Source organism: Tamandua tetradactyla, chromosome 4 (genome assembly GCF_023851605.1).
Source record: "Tamandua tetradactyla isolate mTamTet1 chromosome 4, mTamTet1.pri, whole genome shotgun sequence".
NCBI classification, from domain to species: domain Eukaryota; kingdom Metazoa; phylum Chordata; class Mammalia; order Pilosa; family Myrmecophagidae; genus Tamandua; species Tamandua tetradactyla.
Genome location: NC_135330.1, coordinates 40,708,198 through 40,716,080, shown reverse-complemented (window position 1 = coordinate 40,716,080; position 7,883 = coordinate 40,708,198). Strand labels below are relative to the sequence as shown.

Below are 7,883 nucleotides of genomic sequence, written 5' to 3'. Positions count from 1 at the left end.
GGTCTCTGCCTTCTCTTCTGGCTTCCACTGATGAAGCATCTTGCTTCCTGTAACTTTTTCTCTCTCCATCTGAATTTGTTTCTACTTATAAGGGACTCCAGTAATAGGATTAAGATGCATCTTAACTTCTTAACTGAAGTAACCTCATCAAAATGTCCTATTTACAAAAGGTTGACTCCTACAGGAATGCATTAGATTTAAGAAAATGTTTTTCTTCAAACTACCACCCACCTGCCTTGGAAGTTCATCTTTCCCATCTCCAGGGTGAGGTGCCATGGGGTGCACCGGGCATCCAGTAAGGGTCTGTGGAAGAAAGAAGCAGGTGCTTGCTGCACTGGTAGAGTCTTTCTCTTTGCAGATTATGAAGCAGATTCCTGTTATTCATTTAGGAAAACTTGGTAGAGGGAGTCAGAAGATTCAAAGGGGATATACTGGAAAGGGAAAAAAATCAAACAGCATATGGTAAATAATAAAATGCATATTTGCAAAAGTTTTCCTCAAGCTTTTCTAAGTAAGTAGCTATAAATTCTTTTGCAGGTACTTATTATAGATTAGGGAACATATCTTTAATACCATTTTACAATTTAATTTCAAGTATTTGCCTTTCTTAGTTCTGATGAGACTGGGCCTATCTTGTTTAGTAAGACTGCTTCTTCCTGCTTAAGACAATCAAACAAGAAAATCTTGATTGACAATGAACTTTCTCAGAAATGCCTGCATTGTTGGTGAGGTAGAAGATGACTCACCTGCTACTGAACTTCCTCCTCATTATCATGAAAGCATCACCTGGGTCAAAAACCACCACCACCACCACAACAACAAAACCAATACATCTTAATATATATCGAGTTCTAGACTAATATAATGTTTAGTATAGAAACTGAGTAATCTGCTTTGTAAATTAAAATTTATACTTAATATATAAGAACCGTATTAATAAAAATGATTAATTGAAGGTGTTATTTAGTAGATATCTCACAGGACAAAGTGAATCACTGCAGATTGTCTTAAGTCAAAAAGTTCCTGTAAGATCTGAAGATGCAAATTACACTTAAGGAATATTAATTGACACAAAACTTCTCAATACTATATTTAGCACAGTAGTGGGAGAACAGACATGTCTTCCCTAAAGCACATAAATTTTCCCTATGGCTTCCCACCTTACAAGGTGTCAGAGCAAACAAGAAAGCCCTCTTGCTCCACCTGAAGAATCTGTCAGGAAATTTTATCACAAACTTCAGAAGTGATATTTTGCTCCTTTTCCATGTGACAGAGCCATTTCACACCTGCTACAGAAAATAGTGTCCTTGTAATAATATTTTTCAAGAGAAAATAAGAAATCAACTCCAAAGCAACTATAAATAGCACCCATCTACCACAATTACTATACCACCAACTGATACACAGGTCTCAAGCATATAAAGGTGATAAAGGGAAAAAATAAAGTGGCTATGATAATGAAGTCTCCCTCTTCCTGATGGGGAATTCCATTTGTAATTACTATTTCAAGGAGTTTTTAAGACATGGAGAAAAATAAAATTAAAAACATTTTACTAAATAGCCAGTTTAGTATACACATTTCATTCATTCTTTCATTCATTCATGTTAAGCTCCACAAAAGCAGGAATTTTTGTCTGCTTTAGTCACTGCTATATTCCCAGTTCCTAGAACAGGGACTTGCACAGAGTGGGAGCTCCATAAATATTTGTTAAATAAATTCATTCATCAAATATATGTTTTGAGTACCTGCTATGGATAAGCCTGGCAATAGGACCCAGAGATATAAAGACTTGCTCATAGCCTATAAAGAGCACTTTACCCAGCTCCAAATTCACATTTCCAAATGTTTCTGTCTCAGTTTGTCAGGCTGCTATGACAATGCCACACACTGGGTTGGCTTAAATACAAGAGTCTATTGGCTCACAATTTCAGAGGCCAAAGCAATTGTTGGCTAGAAGGGTTCCTTCCTCCTGTGGTTGATAGTTTTGTGGCTGACTGGCAGTCCTTGGGTTCCTCAGCTTTCCCATCACATGGAGATATCCTCTCCTTTCTCTTCTAGGTTTCCACTGACTTCCAGCTTCTGGCTCCTCCCTGTAGCATTCTTTCTTTAGGTCTGAATTTCTTCTGTTTTTAAAGGAATCCTGTAATCCAGATTAAGGCCCATCCTCATTCAGTTGAGTCACTAAAACATCTTCAAAAGGTCTTATTTATAATGGGTTCATACCCACAGGAACACAGATTATAATTAAGAATATGTCTAAATTGAGATACATAATTCAATCTACAACAGCCTCCTCAGAATGAAATAGGCTTTTCAAATTTAGCATGGCCAAAACAGAAATTTTTATTTCTATAATTGCACTCTCACCCCTTGCTCTAGATTATGTCTACACTAGTCTTCCTGTCTCAGTTGATGGCACTGCCATCCTCCCTATTGCTCAACTCACAAAAACATAGTTAACTTCACAATGAACACAGTCAAATACATTCTTACCCTACCCCTCCATCTCCACTGCTGATACTCCAGTTCAAGCTACCATTTTCTCTCCCCTAGTGTTTTAGTTTGTTAATGCTGCTGGAAATGCTATATACCAGAAATGGGTTGGCTTTTATAAAGGGAATTTATTAAGTTACAAGTTTATAGTCCTAAGGCCATAAAAATGTCCAAACTAAGGTATCCAGGGAAAAAGAAAGGATGATGGGTCCAGAACACCTCTGTCAGCTGAGAAGGCATGTGGCTGGGATCTGCTGGTCCTTTGGCTTCTAGTTTCAAACACCTTCCCTGGGGGCATTTTCTTTCTGCATGTCCAAATGTCTCTGTCTGTGTCAGCTCTGAGCTTTTTCCAAAATAGTTCCCTCTTAAAGGAACCCAGTTAGCGGATTAAAAACCCATTTTGAACGGGTGAAGACACATCTGCATGGAAACCACCTAATCAAAAGTTCCCACCCACAACTGGGTAGGTCACATCTCCATGGAAGCAACTTAATAAAAAAGATTCCACCACACCCCCCCCCCCCAAAACAATGAGTCTTCCCCTGCAAGATTGGACTAGGGAAAAGAACATGGCTTTTCTGGGATACACAAAAGCTTCAGACCAGCACACCTAGGCTACTGTATCAGCCTTTTAACTGGTCTTCCTGCTGCTATTCTTGCTATCCTTGCAATCTAGCTGGAGTAATCTCTAAAACATGAACCACATTCGCTTACCCCTCATTGTATTACTCCTGCCATTGTACTAGGAATAAAATCCTAACTCCCTACAGTGAACTACAAGCCCTGCCTCTGGTTTCTGGTTACTTCCCCAACTATTATCATGTCTCCCTCCTTCCTGCCCACCACACGCCAGCCACACTAGTCTTCTTCTGGTTTCTGAACACCTCCAAAGTGTCCCTACTTTGGGACCTTTGTCCACTCTCCTTCTTCACTGGAATGTTTTTTAAAAAAATGATGAGATCCTTCTCATGGTTCAAGTCTCAATTCAAATATCATTTTCTGAGAGAAATATTCCATATACCCCTGACCCACATTTTTTATTCTAAATTAGCACTGATGCTTACTTGGTCTTTGGTAAACTTAGCCTTAGGTCTCTAAATAGAGCCACGCCTGAGCCTTTCCTTCCATCACCAAGGGTTTGGAGGGATCCATTCACTAACATCTCTCTGATGCCCACCCAACTTTCTGATCATCTACTTTTCTCAAACATCCAAATGTTAAACAACCCCAACCCCACACATGAGTGGGTTGACCTTACTTTGACTCTATTGCTTCTGAGATAGAATCATTTTGAGGTGTGACTGGGTGGATCCTGCTGATTATTCTCCACCTGGTTCTGTCACATCACTTGGAAGGGATTGCTTCCCCCCACACACAAAAAAATGAACCCAACAATTCTACTCCTTGCACCCCAGGAGACAGATGAGAATATTCACTTCAGCTTTATTCTTTGCATCCAAAAAATTGAAAAATATCCAATGCCTGTCAACAGGAGAATAGATTAACTGTTTTCTGTATATTCATGCAATGAAATACTGTATAGCAATGAATACCATATGTGACAATATGGATGAATTTTTTAAAAATTAACATTGAACAAAAGAAACTAGACCATTTTGATGATTCGATATATAAAAAGGTCAGAAACATACAAAACCCAACTATAGTTAGTCTGGTTAGGAATCATAGAAAGGTGGCAAAATCTTGAAGAAATGCAAGGAAGAAACTACCATAAAAGTTAGCAGAGTACTAATATTTAGGGAGGAGAAAGCAAATGGAGATTGTAATGGAGTATTTGGATGTCTCCAGGGATACTGACAATGTTTTATTTCTTGACTTGGAAAATGGCTACACAGGTGTTCACTTCATATTTTGATAAGTTGCATATTTATATTTAAGTACTTTTTTCTATGTATTTTATTTGAGGGGAGAGAAGAGGTTTAAAAAAGCAAGGTATATTTTTACTAGGTAGAAAATAACTGCACCAGGACTTCTTGTTACTTGACAAATACAATCTATTTAAACCTTGTTGTAAGGTCTCCTATTATGTACAGCCAAATAAAATCCTACTTATATACCATTCAAAGTATATAAGAGGAGCAACGCAGGAAACAACAATAACAAAAATGTTGTGAGTAGTAATGAGAGAACTAGGAGAGCAGGTTAAGTAAGAAGGTCAGCCTAAGATCAAAGGACTGCCACAAAAGGATCAAATAGAATGAGGATGTAAAAAGAGGCCACTTTACTTGGCAATTTTGGTACTTTGTAGTGCCAAAAGCAACCAAAAGAAGGAAACTGATTAATGTACATTCATTTTTATATTTAGAGATGCTATTATTTATGCATTATTGAATTATGGAACCTGTACCTACTCATATAATATTTTTAACATTTCCTAAATGGCTAGAGAATCATGTTTTGACATATATCTGCTATCTCGTAGCAGTGGAAACTGAGTTAAATTCTGGAAGGAGTAGCAAAATCATGACCACTGGTATTCCCCTTACCACAATCAGGTTAATATATTCTTCTTAACATAATGAGGGATTCTATGAAAGAGAAAGAGAAGTGAAGAAGAAAGAGGGAGAGGGGAAAATAAAAGAAGGAAGGAAGTCTGAAGGGAGCAATGTAATGCAAGCAGCATTACAATAGAGTTAGCATAAGAAGCAGTGGAAGTATACAGAAGAAAGTCAGGGAGATTTCTCACCAGAAATAGTTTGTAAACTGAGACCTAAAATGGTAGAATTAATCAGATTAGAGCGCTCCAGAGAGACTGTTCCAGGGCCAGATAAGGAACGACCATGGAAAGAATGTTAAGCCTGTCTGTCCACTTATATCTCTCTCAAGATTCCTTCCCATCAAGATGTTGATACTTAACAGGTAAGCACTATTTTGACTTATGCTAACATATCTGACAGTTTGAAGCATTGACCATCATCCAACAAACCACTGGCTGGATTTTGCCAGCAACATTCTAGGTCCCAGAGCAAATTTCATTCTATTAAAACATTTAGCATCATTAATTGAGATTCACCAGTGAATACAGGAAAGGATAAACTGAAATCACTCTAGTCATTTATTTGAGTGTGGACATTCAACCTCACATATATCCCCAACTGAGACCATGGCATAGGTTTTGTGGTAGACCCCACATGCTCACTGTATAACACTTAATGTCAAGGAAGCATCCGAAATGGCCTAGATTGAAAAGTAAATGCCTCTGCTTGTCTCTATTTAATTTAGAACTGGAAAATGATGAAGATAAGAAAATTCCTTTTTACTGCCTTCCCTTGACTCTTTCTGTTCAATAATTGTCAAGACAATGTGAGAGCAACTTTTTGTACTTTGAGTTCTTAGTCATTTACTCCCTCATAATAGCTCAAGGAAGTAGGGATGGGGGAAGAATCTGAATAAGATTTAAAAAACTTGTCCTGTAACCTAGTACAGAACACTTTAAAGGGCATCATTTAAATCACCTTTACTAAAATATTCACAGCAGCCAGAACGTCCACATGAATTCTTATACACTGCTAAGAAAACTAAGGGAGGAAATTATTCTCTTGAGCTTAAATTGCAAAGAGAGAAAATTTAAAGATTCAAAACTTGAATGACTGTATTTTGCAGGATATATCCAGTTTACTAAGGTTATCATGAGCCTTACATTGAATAAGTCCTCAAGTATTTGTTAAATGAGTGAGCCAGTGAATGAGAATGAATGGATGAAAGGAAGGGAGGGTAAGAAGCTGAACTACTAGAATTAGCTATGTATATATGTGCTTTGAGTATTTAGACATTAATTTAAATCATTGTCAGCGTCCATATAACTGATGGTTGGGAGATGGCTGACCCAACACAAACTATCATCTCAATGAAACTATTAAAAAGGCAAGTGATTAGAACTCAGGTTTTAATCCAGTGGCTTCCCTCCTTTCTTATCCTGATGCTCCTATACTCAAATCATCTTTTTTTTTTTTAATATGGAACACCACGAATTTGCATGTCTTTCTTGAGCAGGGGCCATGCTAATCTTCTCTGTATCGTTCCAATTTAGTGTATGTGTTGCCGAAGCAAGCATTCTAATCATCTCTTTTTTCTCAACCACACACTTCCCAGATCCATGGCCCCAAAGTGTTTTGTGCGTATGTGTTTTCAGAATTTCCTTTATGCTAGCAATACTCAAACCTGTTCATTCATTGCTAAATTTACTCAACAATGCTACTAGATGCCAAACACTCTGCTTAGGCTGTAGCCAAGCACATCCTAGAATACACTCTTGGGCCCTACCTTCAGGCTGCTTATGGTCTTTTGGGAAGTGTTGTGGATTGAGTCATGTCCTAACACACATTTGCAAATGGTATCTGCAAAGAAAACTGAATCAGGGTGGACTTTAATCCAATATGACTGGAGTCCTTATAAGTAAAGGAAATTTGGAAATAGCAGTGGAGTGAGGGGGAGTCAGAAGAAGTCAGATTGTCATGTTATGGGTTTCCAGCAAGACACCACCAGAACACTACAGACTTCGGAGAAAGCCTGGCCTTGCCAACCTTGGCCTCCAAAGCAGGAGGCAATAAACTGCTATTGTTTAAGCCAACTAGTTTTTGGAAAAGTCCTGGAAAACTAAGGGAGATAGAGATAAGTAAACAGTCAACTACAATAAAAATGGAGATATATATTTAGGGCTCTGGGACACATGACCTTTCCAGAGCAATAAGATCTTCAATGGAATGAAGATGAGAAGGAATCACCCAAGTAGAAAAGTATGGGAAAAGCAACGGGAGGGTTCAAAATCATTTAAGGTAGAGGTAACCACATGTGTGAAGGCCCTGAGCTGACGGATTAATTTCCTGAGGATTTCTTTCTGAATAAGACCTCTTTATCTTATATAAAACAAAGCAAACTGAAAACTTTTCTAAGCACAATCACACTCTACTTTTCTGACTTTTCACCAGAAGCCACATGGGAATATCCTACCCATCTTGTTCCCTACCTTCCAAGACATAGTCTGGCAATTCATGCATGGTCCTAAAATCTTGCATTTATGTGCACTTTTCTGTTTTCAACTTGTTTTTACATATGTGCCTTTTCAATGCTTATGATATGTGTACTGTTATCCCAAACTGCTGACCTGCATTAACTTCCATTGCATTTCAAATGTCCTTTTGCCTCAACTTGATTGTAAATTCCTTCAGAACAGGATCCTAATTATCTGTGTTTTTGTTCCTTGCACAGTACTGTGCCATGGTAATGCTTTCTATTTATTATTTAGTGGTATGCTTTAGATAAGCAAATAATGAAACAACAAGATTACTACCCAAAATTACCTACTTGTCAGAATTCTTGACTATTCTGAGACAGAAAAGGCTAAATTGTCTTGGTGTCAGTTTCAATG

The 7,883-nt window shown here is 37.9% G+C and overlaps 1 non-coding gene across 1 annotated transcript; it reads right to left on the bottom strand.

Annotated features, from left to right (window-relative positions):
- Positions 1 to 6,465: 6,465 nt before the first annotated feature.
- LOC143681890 (U6 spliceosomal RNA) lies at positions 6,466 to 6,567 on the bottom strand. Its single transcript, XR_013174941.1, has one exon. It is a non-coding gene; the product is annotated as a U6 spliceosomal RNA (small nuclear RNA).
- Between the last annotated feature and the right edge of the window lie 1,316 nt (positions 6,568 to 7,883).